At 44.2% G+C, this 24641-nt stretch overlaps 1 protein-coding gene across 1 annotated transcript in view; it reads left to right on the forward strand.

Annotated features, from left to right (window-relative positions):
- HOOK2 (hook microtubule tethering protein 2) overlaps positions 1-24641 on the forward strand; it is a gene marked incomplete in the record, with an annotated part of 1827100 nt that overhangs the window by 559608 nt on the left and 1242851 nt on the right.

A 24641-nucleotide genomic window follows, 5' to 3' on the forward strand; every position in this document is an offset into this window, starting at 1 on the left:
CAGGATTGATTTCAGCCTGCTAGTGGTAAACATGTTAGTTTGTGTTCAGTGGTGTGTGATTCCAGAAAATGGAGACTGTGGTATCTGGAGGATTTCTTCTTTCTCCAAGATAGAGACTTCAGAGTTTTTGTGTATAATAGCAGGATGTGGTGTTGCAGGGAAGCTTGCTTACTTTGGGAAATACTTTTTTCCTTGTTTTTGGAATACTAATTGCAGTTTCTTTCTGACTGTTGCTTTCTTTTGAGTACCAGTCGCAAAAGAGTCGCACTTAGTCATAGAGCTATGCAGTTATCTGTATGGCAGAATTTGTTCTCAAACTGAATACTTTTTTGTTCATTAACATTTTTTTCCAGCAAGTTAATGGATTTATTTCAGATGTTCCATTGACTCTCCAGTCATGGCCCAAGCTGTAAGCAGTAATAAACATATATTAATTGTTTAACATGCAGTTGTAATATTCTAATCATGCATAACAGCATACATCTTAACAGAATGAGAGTGCACCATTTAGAAAGAGATAGGAGAAAAAATATGTAAGTCAGTGTTTTACAGGAGTAGTAGTTCCAGCTAGGTACTAAAAGCATTGTATCCCTGAGGACTCCCATTGTGGTACTCAAATAGGGTTTGGTTGAACACTTGTTTTAGCTGCAGATAAGAAACTGTGCCTTGTGTCTAGCTAAAACCCTGACTAGCAGACAAAGTCCATCCCAGTAAGCTGATGTCTCTTCCTAAAACTTAATGTAAAATAAATATTGACAAAAAACTAATTTTTGACATACTGTTGCATTCGGCTGCAGCATGGCATTGGCTGCTGAACTGACAGTAGTGACTGGGAAGACACTACCTTGAACCAAGCTCCAAGTCTAAATGTGCACTTAGCAGCTGCCCTAGAAAAGGAAATCCTGGCAGATTTTAACACAGTTAATACTGAATTGGACAAATTCAGGCTGATTTTAACAGTTAATACTGAATTAGACACATTCAGGCTGATTTTAGCACAGTTAATACCGAATTAGACAAATTCAAGCTGATTTTAATACAGTTAATACTGAATTAGACAAATTCAGGCTGAAGCGACTAGAAAAGTAAGCCAAGGTAGATAAAGCAGGTAAAAAGCGTTCAACTCACTTGGATGTAGTTACTGACCCACAAAGAGAAAATAAAGGGATAAGGGGGAAGGTTGTTAACGTGTAAAATAAAAAAAAAAAAATGGAGCGGATGATGGGGATGGTACAGTGATCTTGAAGACAGAGCAAGAAGGGATAATCTGAGAATTATAGGGGTCCTTTCAAGACTGGGGGGGGCAGAATTGTTTTTTAGTACACCAGCACTTTGCAAGATGGCCCAGACTGCCAGAAGGTGACATTTACCTTGAAAGAAAGCACTGGAACCGAGGTCAGAGAAGGAGGAGAGGAGAAAAGACCCATTGTAGTATGGCTGGCAACCTAATCTTTCATAGAGAAGTATCTTACAATTTATGACAGGGTAAAGAGAGTAGTGTGGGAGATATGAATGTGCATCCATAATGATTACTCACATGTCCCAAGGGCCAAGCATGTGCCCTTCTTTCTACCGAGTGAGTGTTGGGGTCGGGGGGGGGGCACCAGATTTAAAATCCTACTTCCTACAGAGGCATAAGCCTTCTTACATGTCAGGGAATTGTTTACCTTTGTTAGAAGACATCCAGAAAACACAGTGCAGACAGCAAAGGAAGTGCTTTCACTACTCAAGAACTGTTCCAGGGTGAGAGAGAGTGCAGATTTCGTATATTAAACTAGAAATGCTTCCTCTGGTAACTTTGTACATATTCATAATTCAGAGGATATTTCCAGATGCTTTAGGTGAGTGATGGAGTGTAAACAGGTGTAAAAGGGTGGTGGGTGCATGTGCTCTGGGATTGCCTCTAATTAGATTATTACCAATGAGAGATTGTATGTTGCGAGATGTTAGGGTGATTCCGCTAAGCGAACGCAACTTTTGCATACATTGTTATTTATAGAAGATGTCCCCACAGACCAGTGGACCCAAGCAGTCCAGCAGGTTAGCAAAATGTGTTTTAGCCTTGAACCTGGAAGGTAGAACACTGCCACCCAGCAAAAAACACTTTCCATTTGTGCTGCCAGTTACTTGGCCTTGAACCTGGAAGGAAGAACACTGCCACTCAGCAAAACACACCTTCCATTTGTGCTGCCAGATCTGAAGTAGTTAACTTAATTTGATCAGCAACTTGTGGGTTTCTGATCCAACATGGATCTGAGCCGGCAGCATACCAAGCAAAAAGATCTGAGCTCCAAGCTCCTCCCCCTACCCATACTACACTGCGACCTCCTTCCAATCCCCAGATCTCACTTGTCGCGGCTTTGCCAGCACAGGATTTTTGAGCTCCAAGGCAAGTTTTCAGGGTTTTTCGAAATTTATTGGTCTGTGTTGTGCCCCTTTGATATATCTATAGATAGCTAATAGTTTATCCACTTTACGGCTTTCCCTCCTCGCTAGATATTTGCGTTTTGTAGTTAGAAAGTTGTTAACTTTCTGTCAGTGTAGACCCCCCTTCCCGCCCATAGTGTGTGTGCGCGTTTACTATGTTGGAAAGTCAGAAAGTGACTTTCTCTAAGTGCCCAGTGTGTGTAAACAAGCTGTTGCCAGCAGACGGTCACACACTGTGTGTAGTTTGCTTGGGGGTGCCTCATTTGTCATCTGGCTGCAAAATCTGTGTGGCCTTCAATGCCCGAGCCCTGCGGAATCGCAGGAACAAGTTGATTCTGGCAGGTCTTCTACAAGCGGAATCAACTTCTGCTTCTTCCACAGCTTCTTCGCCAGCCATTGCTGTGGCTGTCCAGCCTTCTGGCCCTCCTTCCCTGTCCGGGACTCACACTCCCACCTTGCCACAGGGAGAGAGAGAGAGAGGCCAAGAAAGAGAAAATGAAAGACAAACACAGGGAGACAGAGGCAAACAGAAAAGGAAAACGAGAGAGAGAAGGGCCGCAAGCGCAGGCCGAGTTGGATCCAATGGCCCCTCCCGCTAAGGTGATTTTGTCTCCTGTTAGTTACTAGGCCATCCTCTCCTCTGTTCACCACGTTTTTCTTTGGAGCCGGAGCAGGAGGCTAGACCACCCCCGAGGTCGTCTTTGCTTCGGCGGCATCCTCTAGATAGACTCGGAGCATCTTTGAAGCAGACGTGGATGGGATGATGTGAAAGTTTCTAGAAACTCGACTGCAGGTGGTAGTGTTGCTGCCCCCCCCCACCGGTGCAGGGAGTTAGGCTCCGTTTTTCACCCTGATAGCTGCTCCTCCAATCCACCATCTGATTTAGGAGTCTGTGGATCTGAGGAGCCCCGGAGTCAGGGGGTCGCAGCCGATGGTACTTTTGGCCTCGACGCTGGCCATGCCGTCTCGTCTGTCAGATCCGCTTTCGGATCCGAGCTCTCTGAGCCAAGAGTTGGGCGTTGGATCCGAGGGGATGTGTGTCATTAGCTCCATTGTGGTCGGGGCATATCGTCCCTTTGGGTCCTGCCATTCCAACTTCGGCTCCGATCCCATCGTCAGATCAGAGGGTCTCTGCTACCCTCACCACCAGTTTCAGGGAAGCCGGTTCTCCTTCGGCATTCATAGTGGAGAGGATTCACTCTGAAGGATAGAGACCCTGCACTCCTTCCTTGGGGTCCATCCCTGCCCTCTCGCAGTTGGGCTTGTCTTCCGTCATCCAGTCCCCCCCCCCCCCCCGGGACAGACTGTGTCTATTGCACCCCAGCCAGTTCCCCTGGAGGAACACGTAACCATTTGTGAGCCCTCCCCGGAGAGTCCAACTTAGGAGGTTCCTCACAAACGCCAGTGTAAAAGGAGGCACTTGGACTCCCCAGAGTCCCTCACCAAGGATACTGACTTGGAGGAAGGGGAAGGTTCCCCCAAATCACCCCCCAAAGACTTCTCCTTCGGAGACATAATGGAAATCCTTTGCCGGGGGGGGTCCACCTAAAAACCTTCCTCTGACGAGTCTGTATTCCTGGAGGCATTTGACACAGGTCCATCTACCTCTTGGGTGTCTCCCCCCCCCCCAGCCAACCCTCTGGTGGACCTTACCACCAGAGCTTGGAAGGAGCCGGACATTGTGTAGCCAATTCCCAAAAGGCCCGACAAAATATTGAGCCCCCCCCCCCGGCAGATAGAGCTTCTTGAAGCAAAGGTTCTCCAGTTGGTGGTGGAGGCGGCCACAAAAAAGGAACTCGCCCAGGAAAGTTCCTCGGTCCACCCCCAGACAAGGAGTCAAGGGTGATGGACAGTCTTGGAAAGCGGACCTTTGCTTCAGCTACCTTTACTGTAAGGGCACTGAATTACTTGGCCCATGTAATTTGACTGCAGCGGGACCTTGTGAAAGAGTATGCAGTCTCTCCCCTGGAGTCCATGTTGGGCGAGGATAAATGGACCTTCTCTGCTCATATGGCGCCACTCAAGTTTGTGTCCAGTAAGTCCATGCATCTACTCTCTCACACCACCGAGGGAGCCGCTTGGGCTAGCAGGTCCGGTATCGCCTAAAGGTGTCGCAACTCGCTACGTTTTTGCGATTTCTCAGAACCCTTCAAGGCGTCCTTTGCTAACTCACCATTTGACGGTTCGACCCTGTTTGGGAAGACTGTCCACAATACGCTTGTCCTCGATATGCTTGTCCAGAGCGAGAAAGACGGGAAAACGCTGTCAGACATCAGGATCCACTTCTCTAACCCCCAAAGGTCCTTTTCCAGGAACCAGCGAGGGCAAAAGAAGCTGTGGTTCCAGAAATCTCAGCAGTCCCAGAACACTCAGGACTCCTTCTCCCCCAGAGGCAGAGGGGGACAAGGTGAACGCTGGCCCAGAGGCAGAGGGGGGCCGAAGAACTTCGGGTCACGGGAACCTTTTTCAGATTGACCCACACAGCAACTCTGAGGGGTTGCCCGACTGCTCCTCTCTGGAGGAGGTCGGGGGGGGGCGTTTTTCAATGCACCTAGCCCAATGGGAGTCCATCACGACAGATCGCTGGGTGCTTAAAGTAATATCCAGAGGCTAGTCTATTCCCTTCACAAACAAGCCCCCTTATACAAGGCTTCTCCCGGACGTCCCTCCCGCTCAGCAGGAGGCTGCAGCTTTGGAAATACAAAAGCTGCTAGAAAAGAGCCATCCAGCAGGTGCCCCCAGACCAGTCCAGATCAGGCGTCTATTCCAGGTTCTTTTTGGTGCCAAAAAAGACGGGGGACCTAAGACCGATTCTCAACCTATCAGCAATTAACCTGTTCATTGCCAAGGAAAAGTTCCGGATGGTCGCGCTTCAATTCATCCTGCCCTTCTTGCAGGAGGAAGACTGGTTGTGCTAGATGGATCTCAAGGATGCGTACTACCATATCCTGATGGACAGGCGATCCAGGGGGTTCCTCCACTTTCAGCTAGGGGCCAGTCACTATCAATTCAGGGTTCTACCCTTTGGTCTCATCACAGCCCCCAGGGTGTTCACCAAGAACATGGCAGTTGTAGTGGCCCACCTGAGACTTCAGGGCATTCAGGTCTTCCCGTACCTGGACGACTGGCTCCTCACCACCCCCACCAGGCATCTACTCTTACTAGCCAGGGATTTCTTTCTCCGTATATCACCTCAGCTGGGAATCACCATAAATCTCAGGAAATCTTCCCTTCAACCTGTTCAAGTGTTAGACTTCATAGGGGCGAGAATAGATTCTCTTCAGACCAGGGCATTTTTGACTCCAGACAGACTACACAGCCTGGCACTTCGTGTTGGCGCTTCTGCAGTCCCCTGCACCTCCATCAGAATTAGTCCTGAGAGCCTTAGGGTCCATGGCAGCAGCTATCAACCTGATCCCTTGTGCGCGTCTGCATATGAGAAATTTACAGTGGACGTTGCAAGTTCAGTGGCTGATACTACTTCAACCTCTAGATTTTCCGATCCCTCTGAGCAGTGTGTGCAGAAATTCTCTCATGGTGGCTGTGATCCCGGGTTTTGCAGGAGGGACGTCCATTTGTTTCGCCCCAAGCCACGGTGACCATGGTCGCCTCCTGCCTAGGGTGGGGGGGGGCACTGTTCGGGCAGGAACTGTTCAAGGCACGTGGACTCAAAAGCGAAGACTGTTCTGCATATAAATGTTCTAGAGATGAGCGGTTCTTTTAGCATTGCAGGCCCTTCATGCTGATCTTCCTCTAGGAACTATTGTGATCCAGTCAGGCAATATGTCAGTGGTTTGGTATATCAACAAACAGGGGGGAACCAAGTCTTATCCCCTTTGTCGAGAAGCCATGAGAGTTTGGGATTGGGCGATCTCCACCAACCGCTTTCTGATAGCAACGCACATTCTGGGTCGATCCAATATCTTGGTAGACAAATTGCGCAGAACTATCCTTTCTCCATACGAGTGGTCTCTGAACCCTTGTGTAGCAGAACACATTTTCCTCAAGTAGGATCTGCCTTGCTGCGATCTCTTCGCATCGCCATCCAACGCAAAGTGCAGCAAGTTTTTCGCTCTAATTCCCCGATGGGGGAAGCCCCCAGAGACACTCTTGTTCATGGTTGGCCACCCAGTCGTCTTTATGCGTATTCCCCGCTCATGACAAAATTCTTACAGAAAGATCATCTGTTGGGGAGCAGAATGATCCTTATAGCCCCATTCTGGCTTTGTCATGTTTGGTTTCCCTGCCTACGGTCTCATCTCATAGCTCCATCCTGGATCTTGCATCCCATTCCGGATCGGATTAGTCATCCCTTGGGAATGCTTCCTCCGAATCTGGACAGCCTGAAGCTCACAGCTTGGCTGCTCCAGTGCCATTAGTTGCTAGGACTCCCGTTATCTCTTCCCCTGTTAAATCCATCTTGGTTGTGGCACATAAATCCTCTACCAGGAAAATTTACCTTGGCAAATGGAGACGTTTCGACATTTGGGCTTCACAGAGAAATCTGGATCATTTTACCGCTCCGATGTCAGCGGTATTAGACTTTGTCTCGTATCTTCCAGCAACGAGCCAGTGAAGTTCCAGCTGGCGACTTCTTCTCATTTCCATGTAGGGGACAGTTTAGGCTCTCTCGCTGATGCCAGAATTTGTAAGACCTTTTTGAAAGGCACTTTTCTTCTGAGACCTCCTATTAAGACTCCGTCCCCACCGTGGGATCTGACTTCGGTTCTTCAAGCCTTAGTTGCGCCTCCTTTCGAGCCCTTGGCATCAGTTGACTTAAAATTCTAGTCATGGAAGACTGCTTTTGTGGTAGCTATCACCTCAGCCAGGAGAGTGTCGGAGCTTCAGGCTCTTTGTATGAAACCCCCATATCTAGTGTTTCATAAGGACAAGGCGTCTCTCAGGACTAATCAGTCTTTTCTCCCTAAAGTTGCTTCTGAGACTAACATTAATCAGTCTGTTAATTTGCCTGTTTTTTTCCCCTAATTTTCAGAACAAAGGGGATTACAAACTTCATTTGCTGGATGTTCACAGGCAGTTAAATTTTTATTTGCACAGGACGGCGGTCTTTCGTAAATCTGATCAACGTTTTGTTTCCTTTGCTAAGCCTTTTTCAGGGAAACCAGTTTCAAAGGTGACTCTCACTAGGTGGATTTCCCTTTGTATCCTACAAGCATATAGAGAGCTTGGTTTACCAGAACCAGTAGGAGTTCATGCTCATTCTACGTGCTCTATGGCAACGTCTGCCGCATTCTGGTCTAGAGTTTTCCCTGGATGACATTTGCTCAGCAGCTTACCTGGGCGTCCTCTCTCACCTTTATTACTCATTATAAACTGGATTTGGTGTCTAGAGGAAGGGCTTCCTTTGGCTCTGCAGTGCTCCGGAATATCCTTCCTTAAGGGCCTCCCAATATTTTGGGTAGCCGGGGACTCTGTCCCACAGGTTGCTGATCAAATGAAGTTAACCACTTTAGATAATGAAGTTATGTACTCACCATAACGTTCCATCTGAGTAGGTAAACTTCATTTGTCAGTAACCATCCCTCCCTCATCCTACCTTACCTTGGCGATTATTTCTGCTGAGCTCTATGTCCTGAGTTCAAGAGCTTGATGTTTGTCCTTGGCTCAGGGGTCTCAGGGTTTAGTTTGTTGGTGTCACGTGTGGAGTGGCAAGCTCGATCTGAGGATTGGAAGGAGGTCTCAGTGTAGTATGGGTAGGGGGGAGGAGTTTGGAGCTCAAAACATTTTGCTTGGTATGCTGCCGGCTCGGATCCGTGTCTGATCCGAAAACCCACAGGTTGCTGACAAGTGAAGTTTACCTACTCAGATGGAATGATATGGTAAGTACATAACGTCTTTTAACTTGGCCTTGAACCTGGAAGGTAGAGCACTGCCACCCAGCAAAAACACCCTCCATTTGTGCTGCCAGTTACTTGACTGAACCACTTCTCTTTTGTCAAGCACAAATAACTGTCCAGTTTTAAATAGTCCGACCCTAATATTGGTTATTCTTTCTCACAGCCACCAATTGCTTCCTGCGGTTAACCACCTACTTGTTGAATATTCTGGTGAAAAACAGTTGGCACACTTCCATTAGTAAACCAAGAAAAACTGTAAACCACGAATAAATGCAGACGTGTAAGCACGAAAGACTTCCTTCTAAGCCAAATCCATATCACCAATGGTATCCTTAAACGAAATCGAAGACCCCAGCTGCAATAAAATATCTTTTTATTCGCACACGGATTTCATCCCGCTATTAATGGAACTTCATCAGATAATAGAGGAATCAATTTAAAAGACTTCTAACCAATAAAAATACACATCAGCACACACCCTCACAAGATATCCAGTAGGATTAATAACTTAAATGGCATAAAGTGTATGCAAGCATCCTCTATTCAATCAATAGTTAATAATAATAGACCATTCAGGACATGGATTGTCATGCAGCTAGCTTATTTTCTCCAGTAAAAATTGTTTAACATAGCCCATAGCACCCAGCCCATCAGAAACATTCAAACCCACACATGTATGAAACATATATACTAAATATTTCAGTATCAAAATGATTCATCTGATATTTCTGTAATACAAAATATAAATTCATCTTTTATTATTTGCCCTAAAGGCCTTTGCAGAAAGATCTATAATTTCAAATTAAATGTAAATGAATGGTGCAAACTTCATGTAGGTAAAGCTGTTGCCTACGCATCAAGGGTACCAGCTAAAAGCCAACAACTTTATGTAACATTAATAGTAGTAAAGTGCAATAAAGCTACACCATCACTACTAATATTATTTATTTTATTGATGTTATATTACAATAACACTAAATGTGCCTATAATGAGTTGTAAACTTGATGTTTGACCAATAAAAACTAAAAGCACAAATACCAATCTGCTTTGATAAACAATTGGTCATCAAAGGAATTATATTGACAAAGATGGACTTCAATAGGTGTGTAACAAGAATACCAAACTTGTACACCTTTATTCATAGATCAATACACTAAATAACCAGAACTATATATACTTTATTAATGCATCTAACAGAGTATTATTCAGCCTATCGGATCACATAAAACCATGCCATCACCAATGGCCTTAAACTAAGGCGTGTACCTACCATGTCTTGACCAAGCTATGGATATTTGCTATTGAACCTATAAAATTGCATATTTCAGTGCAATAACCAATCTGGTAATGTTAAGTTCCAAACTATAAGCCGACAACATTACCTTAGGGCATATATATCTCTTCGTACTGCTTTTTATGAATGTTTAATATTTAACCAGTCAGCATGTAAATTTAACCTAACTGCAAATAGCTTTCAGATTATATGACCAATGTTAAGCCCATAGAATCACGTTTTTCAACCCGATGGTCTATCTGATTACATTAAACTATATACTATACAACACAGTGTTAACTTGAGGCATATATTCCTCCTCATACTGCATTTTGTGAATGGTTAATATTTAACCAATCAAGTGACAGATTAATACCAGACTACCAATGGTTTCCAAGTTCTATAGCCATACTAAATGCACAAAATAAATAATAGACTCATTTGATCACGTATAGAAATGCGATCAATAGTTTTCCTAAAACTAAAAGGTATACTGGCCATTTCCAAGCTAAACAATAAATGTTATTTGTTGAGCTTATAGTATCGCATATTTAAGTGGGATAACCAAAACATCTGTTACTATGCTAAGAAACCTAAATGGCTTGCAAAGCCTGAGGGCGTGTATTCCTCTTCAGTAATCAGAGATGGCACGTTTAAGCTTAACAGCCAATCACTGTCAGGTTATAAATCTATATATAAAGAAGAGGAAAAACACACCCATTCTCAGGCGAGACTTCTAAATGGTTATAAATAGACCAATAAAGTCGCTTATTGCAGCACAAATGCCAATGTTTTAAGCAAGCACTAAACCATAATAAATGGTAACAGTCTCCATCATGGCATGTGTGCAACATAGAATTAGCACAATCATTTATATTTCCTTTCAAAACCGAATCACTCACTCGTTCAAAATCACGATAAAGGTGTCTTATAGCGAATGGACAATAATACCTCCTCAATATATGCGACTGATTGTGGCTTCATCTGAGACTGTGAAATGCAACATTGTATTTAGTAAGGACTGGATTGTTGGAAGTATAAAATGGTAGGCTGATTTTCGTGGTGTTGCTACATATATTCTTTGGAATTAGATGGGCTGTAGATATATTGCCCTGACTTTGGTAGTCAGCACATTGGTCAAAGTTTAAATTGTTCTCTGCCACCACTCCTAGACTTTAATGATGTTGAGCTTTTTGTTAATTAAACATTTGATCTGATGTTAATCTTCTTCATTCATTCCTTATTCAGACATTAATATATTTCTTTAGTTTATCGTTAGTTTTACCCACTCAACTACTGTTGTTGTCTCACTGTTTTTCTTACCGTTTAGGTAATCTTCAAGTACCATTGTTGGTATGGGCCCTTTCTCTCTCCCTTTCTCTTTACCTTACCCTTGAGCTATTTAATACCATTGTTGGTATTCCCCTTTCCCTTTCTTGCTTTCTTATTTTAAAAAAAAAGTCTCCTTTAATTATTTTTATATTTGTTATTGAGTTAGTTGATATTTTTCATAGTTTGCCATGTCAAAAAAGAAAGGAACTTCTGGATTTAAACAATGCGACCAGTGTAGCAGCAAAATGCCGAATTCAGACACCCACTCTTCGTGTGCATTGTCTGGGTGTTCCTCATCTGTCTACTCAACCTCCTTGTTCCATTTGTAAAGGGTATAGCTCTCGAACCCTTAACAAGAGAGCGAATAAACTGATTTTGAAGGGTCTTCTTAAGACCCCCTTCTCAGAGGCTATTTCTGGGTCTGAGGGCTCACCCCCTCCTAGTAAAGAACATAAAAAGAGACCGCATTTGGTTTCGTACTCACCTTCTGGTGATAAAAAGCAGGAACCTAGACAGAAGATACCAAAATTGACGACTTTGCCCTCTGGGTCTAAAATGACTTGCATGACACCGCCTTTGGTACCAACCATGGTGCCGGCTTCAAAAATTTGCCTTTGCCGCCAGTCACTGCACCAGTTTTGCCCAAATAAGTGATTTCTGCCTCTCTGCCATCTTTGATAATTCTGACCTTGGCAGCGACCATGGCTATGGCACCGAGCCTGCCTCCAGTATCTGCTTCAGGTGTTTCAGTACCAGACTCACCTTCCACACATGTCTCCACCCACGCGACCTCTGTGCTGATAGACCATTCCACCCAGACATGATACTCGCCCACAGTGGATCCTTTCTTCGGGCAGCAGTTTAGCCCCTTTTTGAACGACCTGATTCCCCATCAGGGATATCAACATGATCAACCAGGAGCCTCTCAGAACTGGATGTGGTGTTTCTTGTAGATCAGCTGCTGATGGCAAGGGGGATTACAACACCTTCCAAAACTCCTCCCTTTAGGAGTTGGGAGTCTTATCTCCACGGACTCCAGCGTCCTCACCGTGGTTCCGGAGTCTACCCTTTGGCCTTCGATTCAGTCGGAGACAAGCCACTCAGGATCGAGACTGGACTGTGGGCACTGTGACATGTAGTACTGTGCAAAGTTTTTCCACTCCACTGCACTGTCTGCGGTTTCGGGAGTTGTAATGGTACCTAGTCCTCTTGGAGCTCCGTCCTTGGTAGTGGGTCTGTTGGAGTGACGTGTGACCCCAGTTCAGAGGGTGTCCTTTTCTGTTCTGGGCTCCCATCCCTTTTTGGGCAAGCCAGCTTTCCAGGAGATGGAGGGCCCTTGCCTCTCCAGGCAAACTGTCTGCGTCGCAGTACCAGTTATGTCCTCCCTCTGAGCCACAGCTGACACAAGCCACTGCTTCGGGACATCGAGCACAAGAGTCTCAAGATACCCTGCCACAGGTTGCCCCCTTCTTAGGAGTCCTCTTCAGAAGCCCCTGCTGAGAGGTACCACATGAGGATGTTGCAAGAGGGTCGTGGACTCCCCTGAGGAGTCCCTCACAAATGAGACCAACTACGATGAAGAGGAGGAGTCCCCACGGTCGCTCCCTGATGTCTCCTTTGGCGACATCCTGGAAATCCTGAAACAGCGGGGTGACGAACTCCACCAACCTCTCCTCTGAGGAGTCCGTATTCTTGCAGGCTTTTCGTGCTTGACCCTCTACTTCCTGGATGACCCCGCCTGCAGATGAGCTGAAATAACTATCGTGCAGCATGCATGGAAGAGTCCTGAAACTATTGAACCAATCCCACTGAAACGAGACAAGATTTTATCCCCTCCTGAGCAACACCTACTCTGGTCCAAGGGTCTTCCTGTAGATGCTGTAGTGGTGGTGGCTGCCACTAGGAAGGAGCTTGCTGAGGAAAGCCAGACTGTCAACTCCTCAAACAGGAGTCTCAGGCAGTGGACAGGTTAGGGAAGCGAGTCTTTGCATCATCGACCTTTGCTGTTAGGTCTTTGAACTGTCTGGCACACTTCATTAGGCTTCAGAGAGGCCTAGTCTCCAAACTCTCTGAAACCTTAGCAGGAGCAGTTTCTGACTAGGTACATGACAAGGTTGCCTCTCAGCTTGCTACCCTGGAATCCACATCCGAATCCTCCATGTGTTTGTTTTCCCACGCTACTGAAAGAGCGGCAGGTTCAGTTGTCCTGAGACGTCACGCCTGGATACGCCTCCGTGACTTTGCGGACCCTTTAAAGTCTTCCTTTCTTAATGCTCCAGTGGAAGCTGCTTCTCTTTGGCCCAAAAGTAAAAGATACATTGACCAGGTGTGAGAGGGATGACAAGACCCCGTCTGCCATGGGCGTATGTTTTGCCACCCCTCAATGTTCCTATTCTAGGAACTAGAGGAGTGGAAAGATGTGGCAAAAGAAATATCAGGGTCATTTCTGTGACACGTGGTGAGTTTACTTCCCAGGGCAGAGGGGGTAACTCATCCGAAAGGTGCCCCTACAGAGGCAGAGGGGGTCCGCGTAACCAGGGTTCCAGAGATTCCTTCTCTGGACAGCCCTATCAGCGCTCCTGAAGAGCGGCCCGATTGCTTTCCTCTGAAAGCAGTCGGGGGACATTTCTCCCTGCACCTTTCCTGCCTGGCAAACAACTACTGACTTTTGGGTGCAGAGGATCATAACCAGAGGTTACCACATTCCATTCAATCTTTAGCCGAAGTCATCAAGACAAATTACTGGTGTTCCATCCAATCAAAGGGAAACAGAGGCTCAAGAAATACAGAAGCTGTTTCAAAAAGTCATCCAAACAGTCCTACCAGACCAGATAGGATCCGGATTCTACTCAGGATTCTTTAGTGCCAAAAATGACATGGGACTGGAGACCAATTTTGCATCTCAGCATCTTGAACAAATTTGTCAAACAGGAAAAATTCTGGATGGTCCTGGTTCAGTCTATCCTTCCGTTTTTGGAGAAAGACGATTGGATGTGCTCAGTAGATCTTCAGGATGCGTATTCTCATAAGAATGGACAAACGCTCCAAAAGATTCCTTCACTTTAGGCTAGGAGCCAATCGCTTCCAATTCCACACGCTGCCCTTCGGAAACTCTACAGCCCCCAGAGTGTACACAAAGTGCATGGCAGTGGTAACAGTTCACTTGAGACTTCAAGAATTCAGAGTATTTCCAAATTTAGATGATTGGCTCCTCACTGCCCCCACCAAGCTTCTGCTGTAGATGGCTGTAAACTACACTTTATCACTAGCAGAACTGCTAGGAATCTCTATAAACTGGGGGAAATGCAACTTGATTCCCTCTCAAACTTTGGAATTTGTAGGAGCAATTTTCATAGGTTCATAGGTTCATTCATAGGTATCATAGGTTCAGGCATTTTATAAGCCTAGCCTTTAGCCTCTTTAATATAAGCACCTTATGTTTGAATAAAAACTATGCCCCTTCAAGCAGCCTGCTCTGAAATACAGTGGCCATTAAGTAATCCCTGGTCATATCAAGGCAAGAAGTAATCCCTGGGTACAATTCCTCTTGAACAAGACCAGAGGCCATCTGCCTTCTCTCCTTGAGTGGAGAGAGACTCCATGTCTCTCAGTGGGTGTCTCTTTGTTCCCCTCAATACGAGTCTCAGTTCTCCGAATCTGTCCTCTGTCTGTTCTGAGCATTTTCGTTTGATAGGTTTTGACCTTTATCCCTTCGGGTTTGACAAAATCTATTTTTGAGGTGAATTTGATTCTCAAGCAGTATGATGACATTCATATCCTATGAGCTGAACATATGTTGAGAATCTTTCCAATTTTGATAGAGGCTGTTTATTTTTTTTGAGACCTCTTTATTTCCCTTGGCATTTTTGGCAGGGAGACCTTGGTGCAGCAGGTGTCTGATCAGATACATTCGAGGCAGGTCTGGTCATCAATCCATTCCCCGGGCATTGTGTAGTACAGAGATGAGGACCTCATGATCTGGGTGGGATCGATCCTTCCCCTTGATAGGTGGTGATATCCATTTTTGATCCAGATTGGGTTTAGCAAGAAGGTTGTGTAACTATCTCTGATGACTTTTTCTGTACTGAGTGGATGTCAACCTAGGTCAGCAGATCTGTGGATACTTTCTGTATGCAGTTAGGGGGGTAGCCTTTTGTGACTAAAGGGTATGACTATGCATTTTTGGCGCTAACTTCAGGCCATGGCTCTAACTTCAGGCCCTGGCTCTGTCAGTATGGAGGGAGGATGTCTGTGTTTCGACTGTTTTCGACTATGCAGTCATGTGCAAAGTCATCACTTAACACCTCCTCCATAACCCTGTTGTGCTTTTTTGTCCTCCAGAAAGATAGAAGACAAGAAAGTAAGGACCCAGAGCCCTGTGGACACCACTTGTGACAGGCTTTGAGTCTTTGACATGGCTCTAGCAACTCTCTGAATGTGGACCTGTCTCCTTAGTTGTGGGTTAGCTTGCATCTTATGGGTTTTGGTTTCTGGCGATGATCTGACGATTTTTTTTTCTGATACCTTTTGAGGGGTATTGCCTTGGTGGCCTTTGCCAGGCCTTTTGGACTGCCTGACTGCTGTTATCCATCCTTGCCTCAAGTGCCGCCTTCTGGAAACAAGAAAGTTAGAGTCAGTTTCAGGAGAGGATCTGCCTTTGACAAAGTTGGACTGAGTTGGATCAAAAAGTTATGTCTTATTTTATGAGTTATATTATGATCCTCTCCATGGGCTTTTGGATAAGCAGATTCAAGGCACTAGGGCGGGTATTAATTTCCAGGGTCTGTGGAGAGGTGTGAAGTGGAACCACAGTGGCAGGGTCGCCACGTCATTGTGCTCCTCCTGAGTGGGTGAGGCTAGGTGAAACAACTGTTCTAACTGTGGTTTAATTCTTCATTGAGTTCGAGTACACACACACGGCCGGGACACCATCCGTCCCATGGATGCTGTTTTGCCTTAGTGAGTTTGTTAGTGAGGTCTTTCCGAGATGTTTGTTTGGAGATGTATCCTCTGGAATAAGATAGAATAATCTGGGGGGGGGAGGGGAGTTTACTGAACCTGTCAGCCAGTATGTTGGCAATGTGTGTCAGGTGTAATTTTTTTCATTTTTTGAACTAACTAATTCTGAGCATGGGAGGGTCCTCCTAGGTTTCTTCAATAGCTAAAGAAAGGCTATGATTCTCTTTCTAGGGTCAGAGTCGATTTTTCTTCAAATTTGCCTTGGATGATTTTATGAGAGCTCTTAGTTTTTTTTTTTTATAATGAATGAAGGTGTCCTTACCTTACAAGGATTTTGCTCTATCTTGTAGTAGCTTCCTCCTTTTGTTGTAGAGCTTGTTTATGGCTGGGGTCCACCAGACTGGACGCTTGCCTTCAATACCCATGCTTGCCTAGTCTGTCTTCCAGATCACAGATTACACAGAATAAGATCCCAAATCCGGGTGGTACGCTGTCAAAACCAAGTTTCAGCTGTGGTGGTTCTTCAAGCCCTGAGCTCGATGGTAGCATTAGTTAACCATAGTGCCCTTAGCAAGACTACACATGCGAATTATCCAGTGGCTCCTACGGATACAGTGGTATCTTTTGCACCATCCTATGTCCTTTCAAATACGTATAGCTCAATGATGCAAACAGGATTTAATGTGGTGGATGAAGCCAGACAAAGAATTATGGAGTCGCCCCTTTTGCCCACATCAGTCAAGGGCCACAGTGATCACGGGCGCTTCCCTGATAGGGTGGGGAGAGCTTTACAAGGGGAAAACTGTCCAAGGCACCTGGTCTGACATAAAGGCCAACCTGCATATCTGTGTCCTAGAACTGAGGGCAGTGCTTCTAGCGTTGCAAGCATTTCAATCCACCCTTCCGTCAGGGACAATTGCTATACAGTCCGACCAACATGTCAGTAGTCTGCTACATCAACAAACAAGGAACTAAGTCCCATCTGTTATGTCGAGAGGCCATGAGAATTTGGCAATGGGCAATAGCTTCTGACCGCTTTCTTATAGCAACGCATATTCCCGGGATTTCCAGTGTGATTGCAGACAAGCTGAGCAGATGTATCCTACTGCCTCATGAGTGGTCCCTCAATCAAGTTGTGGCGGTGAAGATTTTCAGCCACTGGGACCAGCCCTGCTGCAGTCCTATTGCCTCCCCAGCAAACTACAAATGCAGCAGCTAGTTTGCCCTAATCCCTCCACAGTGGGAATCCCCGAGGGACGATCTGATACACAATTGGCCCACGGGACGTCTGTATGCCTTCTCACCCTTCCCCTTGAGTCCCCTTTTTCTAAAGAAGGCCCTTCTGAGAAGCAAAGTAATCCTCATTCCCTAACTAAGAGCTTTTCCCCTATGTCCATAGGGCATCATCAGAGTGAATTAGCACAAAAAAGACTCTACATTTATACAACTCTAAAATACAACATGCCCACTTTTAATTATAAAATGCTGTACCAATTCTTAAAGAAATATAGTTAAAAATAATCAAACACATTAATAAATGTGCTATAATATTAAATATCTGGATGACTAAATAAAAATATATATAACCATGCACAAATGAATATAAATATACATAAATATGTGCAAATACTGCTATAAATAAATAAGTTAAGTTAAAAACTTGACTAACAAAAGTGTACCAAACAAACATATATGTATTTTAAACCTGCATAATGTGACATTACAAAAAAGGGGGTGGGGGTGATATAAAAGAGACATTATTTCTAGGGGTTACCTTAAACCTGCAATGCTCTTAACTTCAATACAGAACTTAATGATATATTATCATTAATACCTGGAGATATAGTGGCGTTTGTCCTCAGTTGCTATTCTAACTCCAAATTCTCTAGGTATAGGTTAACATCACCCTCTCTAAAATGGTCAACAATTCTGTCAATAATAAAAAAACAAGAATTTATTGAAACCCAAACATTTCACTGAATGATTAAAGTGCACTTTCCTTCTTACTTTTTTCATGTCCCTTACATGCTCTAATATTCTTTCAATTTTCTAGTGGTTTTACCCAAATACAACGCTGAATAGGTCAAACATGTAGCTATATAGACCCCCATCCTAGTATTACAGTTACAATTGCCTGGACTAGGTATCGAACGTTGGCACCCCTCTACCATGACATATGGCCCTGTGTTAATAAACTTGCATGCCTTACACGTTACACTTAGACATCCTAGATACCATCCTTTTCTTGTTGCATGGTTTTTCAAATAGATTCTTAAGGTTAACACCTCTAGAAAAAGTCACTTTAGGTGCCAATCCTAACATATTTTTGATGTCAGGACTTAGAATCTGGTTCCATGAATTGTTGACCATAGTCCATATTTGTATAGCTTCATAATTAAAAGGCAATACTAAAGGTGTATCATAATCTATCACCTTTAATTTTGTAAATGTAGTCCCTGTGTTGGTATGCACGATTGGTAAGATTTTTTTTCTCTTTTTTCTACGTACTTCATTCCTAATTTTAATCAGTAAGTTGTTTAGGTAACCTCTCTTGAAACATACCTACAAGAGTATACATTTCCTGTTCAAATTCATCTTCACTACTTGTCAATCTTGAAATCCTAACCATTTGGCCCTTTACTACACTCTTTTTGATAGTTGGGATGACAACTGTTGTAATGTAGGAGGGAATTGGAATACGTTTTCTTTCTATGCACTCTAGAAATACATTTCTTATTTTTATCCCAAATTAGTGTAATGTCAAGAAAAGCAATGCTCTCATTACAAGCTTTATATGTAAAGTTCAAAAGTGACGTTGTAGAATTTAAATAACTAATAAATTCTTCAAGCTCACCCACTGAACTTCGCCATAAAATCAGTATGTCATCAAGGAATCCTAACCATGTAATCACTTTACCATACAAGTTGTGTTCAAAAACAGTCTTCCTCCCACTTGGCTAATACCAGGTTAGCCTATATGTGCGCACATTTAGCCCTCATAGCTACACCCATTGTTTGATGGAAAACTTCACCTTTAAATAGTAGGAAATTATTCAATAACACTAGTTCCATCAAATCAACTAAAAGCTGTCTCTTCACATTGTGCATCCCTCTTTGCCAAACAGGGCATCTCCAAAAAGCACCAAGCCTTGATCGTGCGGTATAGAGGTGAATAAATTTGTGACATCAACTGTAACAAATAAGTCATCATTAATGGAAGTGTCACTTAAGATTTCTAAACAATGCCACAAATCCTTTAAAATGTGTTTAATACTGTACACAATTTTTACACCAGAAGTCTATGTATGCTGCTGTAGGCTCAGTTTTTGAGCCAGTCGCAGAGACACAATGGGCCTAAATGGGGGGGTTGTGTAAATCTTTGTGGATTTTTGGAATTCCAGATATCTTGGGTGTTGGGAAATCTACAGTCATATATTTGTACTCTGTTTAATAAAGCACATTCTGGGTTAAAAAATCATGCAAGACCCAGTCAATTTTACTATATGCTCTCCTCGGCTTATTAATAGAGACCCTCTCATATGTTTCAGTGTCATTTAACAACTCATAAATTCTACATACATAATCCTGGTGATCCATCAAAACAACCCCCCCCCTTGTCAGGCTTCATAACTCTGACCTGGTTATGCTCTTTAAGTTGTTTCAACGCATTCCTTTCATCTCTTGTTGAATTGTACTCCTGGTGTTTTCCTGAATTCTTAAGAATACATCTTGTTTCATTTTCACAAACAGTCTCGAATGCAGCTACATGTAAATTACTTGGTGGGACAAATGTACTTTTCCTTTTTAGCTGTGTAACATAAGGTACAACTGACTTCTGTTTATCATGAAAATATAACTTCAGGTTTAATTGTCTAATAAAAAGTTTAAAGTTAGTTAATACTTTAGCAACATCTTGCTTAAAACTTGGCACAAATGAAAAACCTTTACCAAACAAGGTCATGCGTACTTCACTTGTGTGTTGCGAAATATTATACATATTAAAATCATTCTTAGAAATAGTCGCATACAAATTGGTCAACAGGTACCACATCATTGTAATGACCTTCATACTATGTCCAGTCAACATACTGTCACTAACACCTTGTCCTTCCACTGGTGGTGTTGGTAGAATGAATTCCTCCCTTGTCCCCCCCCCTCCCATTATCTCTGTTGTCTGTTCTGTATTCTCTTGGACATTCTTGGGAGTGGAGGCTGTTCTAAAAATCATTAACAATCTCACTTGATGGCTCATTGTCCCTGTTAAATTTATCTTCAGAACTGTTAGCCAAACCATTTTGTTCCTTAGCATGCTTACTAGGTAAAGGGTAAACAGTTTTATGCATGTAATCATTAGTATCTCTTAATATTTTCTTTTGTTTTCTGACAAAATTTTCTTTCATATATTTGTCCGTTTCAATGAAAATAGAATGGCCTGTTAGCTTCAAACAGCAAGTCACTATTTAAACTGTTTATTTCAGTTGTTTCTTTTTCTAGTACACACAGTTTGATCATTTTCTCTAATAATCCGCACTAGGTCTAACCCAGTGCGGTCAAAAAGCTCCAATAGCTCACCATGCATGATCGATACTGTCTCTGTCTCATTGGGAAATTTCCATATTCTTAAGCCTTTCGGCACTTGGTTTAGTTCCAATGAACGTTTTAAGTAAAGATTGCCAGCTTGCAGGCCTTTGAACTTAACTTCTCAGATGTGTGGAGCTGTGTGCGGATGTACCATACCCCTCCCCTTGAGGGGGGGGGGGTGTCCGTAGACTGTAATTCCGATAATTTCATTATTGAACTGAACGTTGCTTCGCTAGGGACAGCTTGCACCTGTCACCACTGGGCTTTCGGATATTGGCAAAGGCTCTTGCCACCCCCATAGTGCCTTTTTTAGGCAAGGCTCAAAAGTCAAACCCACCCCCATAGACAGCACAAGGAACAAGAAACTAAGGGTAATGCTGCTAAATGCCAGAAGTCTTAACCTCAAGATGCACGCACTCGAAGCTCTCCTCAGTATGGAGAACATAGATATCTGTGCAGTGACAGAAACCTGGTTCAAAGCTCCAGAGAGCACCCCAGCACTACCAGGCTATACCTCATATCATGCTTTTCGGCCCCAAAACCCGGACTGAACCACAAAAGGAGGGGGAGTTTCCATATTTATCAAGGATATCCACACCTCCAGGTTAGTGGCATTGCACGAAGTATCAGAGACCATCCATGTGCAACTAACAGTGGGCAAGACTGCTTTTCAGTTTATAGCATCCTACAGACCACCCTCTCAAAGTCAGGAATCCCACTCTGCTTTCCTGAAAACATTGGAGAACATGAAGATCTCTCTGAACACCATTATATTGGGCGACTTCAACTACCCAAACATTGACTGGGAGCACTACTCAAGCCCCAGCACCTTAGCCCAAAGATTCCTGGAAGTTATAAACTCAAATGCTATGGAACAACTAGTCACCACTCCCACAAGAGGGGACAACATAGTAGACCTGATAATTACCAACATGGGGACTCTATGCTCCACACCAGAAGTATATCCCTCATTGGTAAGATCAGACCATAAATTAATCTCACTGGATGTCTGCATCCCGACCCCACCCCCAGCCCAGAAAACCACAGTGAAAAACTTCTCAAAAGCGAACTTCTCAAAAGCGAACTTCTCAAAACTGAAGTGGAATCCTTCAAGGCCCCAGGGCCAGTGGAAACTACGGCCCAAACTGCAGAATCCTATATAAACGCATTCTACGGACATCTCCAGGAATGCATGGATCATGCTATCCCGAACAAAACCAAGACCCAATCATCCAAAGGCAGGCATCCAGTCTGGTGGACCCCTGCCATAAATAAACTGTACAACAAAAGGAGGAAGCTACTACATGATAGAGCAAAATCCCTAATAGGGAAGGCATCTCTGATCAGTACTAGCAAAAAATTACAATCCCTCATAAAATCCTCCAAGGCCAGCTTCAAGAGAAAAATTGCACAGGACACCAAAGACGATCATAAGGCTTTTTCAGTTATGTTAGAAACCTGGGATGCAACTCCCAGACTTGTTCTGAGTTGATTCTAAACAACAAAAAATACACTGAACCCACAGACATCGCCAATATCCTGGCAGACAGGTTCAGTGCAAACTCCCAAAGAGCAAGTATCTATCCCAGCAGAGGGCTGCTTCCCAAACATCTCTGATGCTCAGGTGAAGGCTGCCCTCTCCAAAGCAAGAAACACTGCTTCCATGGGACCAGATGGCGTCCCAGGTTGCGTCCTACATGAACTCCAAGAGGAACTACAGGATATGTGCCCACAGAATGGCGTACAGCAACAGTAGTCCCACTCCACAAAGGTGGAGCCTCTACGGACCCTGGAAACTATCGCCCCATAAGCCTGACTAGCTTAGTCTGCAAGGCTATGGAAAGGATCATCATGGAGCTCATAAACAAAGACATTGGGGACCTACAGACACTAGATCCTACCCAGTTCGGCTTTGACAAGGGCAGATCCTGCCTTTTGAACCTGGTTGACTTCTTCGAAACAGTCACCAAAGCCATTGATGAAGGGAAGGTAGTCCACACAGCCTATCTGGACCTTGCAAAGGCATTTGACACAATACCCCACTCTGGCATCATAGATAAGCTATCCAGCTTATATATAAACCCCTATGTCACAAGATGGGTCGCAAACTGGCTCAAAGACAGAACCCACAGAGTGAGAGTTGCTGGAGCCATGTCAGACTCTAAACCAGTCACAAGTGGCGTCCCACAGGGTTCTGTCCTGGGGCCACTTTTGTTCGGTATATACTTTTTCCGAGGTACAGGCAAACGTGGGAGGACTATGGCTCACCAAGTTCGCAGATGACTGCAAACTGGGCGCCATAATCAACTCTCCAGCTGACGCAAACATCCTTCAAAAAGGTCTCAGAGACAGATAACTGGTGCCAGTGTCATGGTCTAAAGCTAAATGCCAAAAAATGTATAGTCATACCCTTTGGCAAAAACAATGTGCCCACAAATTACCACATAGGCAGACACCCATTAAGTACAGAGAAAGTTATTAGGGACCTGGGGACCCAAGTTGATGGCAATCTCTCCTTTGAAAACCACATTGCCAAAGTGGTTAGAAAGACCTTCTACATAGCCCACCTCATCACGAAGGGTTTCACATGTAGATCAAGAGAGGTAATTGTGCCCCTTTATTCATCCCTCATCAGGCCCATCATAGAATACAATGCCCCTTTTGGGATGTACCTTACCCGACACCTGTAGCAATTAGAAAGACCCCAAAAGTATCTCACCAAGAGGATCAAGGGTCTCAAACAGATGCCATATGCTGCTCGGTTGAAAAAAACTCCAGCTCTACTCAGTTGCATACCGCCTACTTCCAGGCGATCTATGCCTGACATACAAAGCTATGTCAAATCCAGAATTAATGGACATGCTCCACCTCAGTAAATCTAAATCCCTTAGAGCCACACCCTCGAGGGACTTGAACCTCAGCACAGAAATAAATAGAACTTGCTGGAGGGACAGGTTCATAACCCAGAGGCTCCCTTTGCTCTGGAATAGAATTCCAGTTCATGTGAGGCAGAGCACCTCACTGAATCTCTTCAAGAAGAATCTCGATAGGTGGATGGGGGATCGTAGGTTTGTCCCAGGGATTACTCCCATGTCACTATTACAGAGGCACAGTAAACTAAACCTTAAAGGGCACAGTATACTCAAATCAAGGGGTGGCGTAAGCCATACAGAATCGGGCTAGGCTTATAATTGCCTCAGGGCAGATAGCCTAGTATGAACTTATGAACCTAAATTCAACAATGATCCACTTGCTGAATTCATCCGACCATCATTTTTAGACCATTTGTTTACCTCTGGTCTATAGACACTAAGTCCTGAAGTCCCTGGTGTGGAATGTAGTGTTAGTAGTTCAGCCTGAGAATTCGACAGATTGATCTGGTCAGAACCATGGGCGTTCAACATACGTTGTTGCTGTTTGAGCAGAAGCAGAATCTCAGTCCCTCCATACTCGGTGGTGGTAACCCAAACGAATGCCACAAAATAAAGCAAACTTGCTCAAAGGAGCATATACTCACAAAACAAAAAAGAAGCGTCAAAACGCTGAGTAATCCGCAAACTGGTAGGAAGGAGAACAAAAGAACTGTTGATTCACAGACTAGCGCGTTCACCCTATCTGTCCATAGGGCATCATCAGAGTGAATTAACACAAAAAAAACTCTACATTTATACAACTCTAAAATACAACACGCCCACTACTACTTATAAAATGCTGTGCCAATTGAACACATTAGTAAATTTACTACAATATTAAATATCTGGGTGACTAAATAAAAATATATATAACCATGCAGAAATTAATATAAATATACATAAATATGTACAGGGCGGCCACAGTGGTGCAGCGGTTAGCGTTGCAGCCTCTCAGCAAGAGGTTCTCTGGTTCGATTCTCGGCTGGGGTGCCTTCTGTGCGGAGTCTGCATGTCCTTCCTGTGGTCGCGTGGGTTTCCTCCGGGTGCTCCGGTTTCCTCCCACATCCCAAAGACATGCTGTAGGTGGGTTGGACACTCTAAATTGGCCCTAGGCATGAGTGTGTGCGTGTGTGTGCCTTCTGTGGAAGGTTGGACAACTCGGCACCATAAAACTCCACTGCCATTCATTAGCGGACAGGTGATCTGCTGTGGCGACCCCTAACTGGGAAAAGCCGAAAGAAGAAGATGATACATAAATATGTGCAAATCCTGCTATAAATAAGTTAAGTTAAACTTGA

The sequence above is a fragment of the Protopterus annectens genome, chromosome 9.part0 (assembly GCF_019279795.1).
Source record: "Protopterus annectens isolate FY-2018-M chromosome 9.part0, PAN1.0, whole genome shotgun sequence".
NCBI classification, from domain to species: Eukaryota; Metazoa; Chordata; order Ceratodontiformes; family Protopteridae; genus Protopterus; species Protopterus annectens.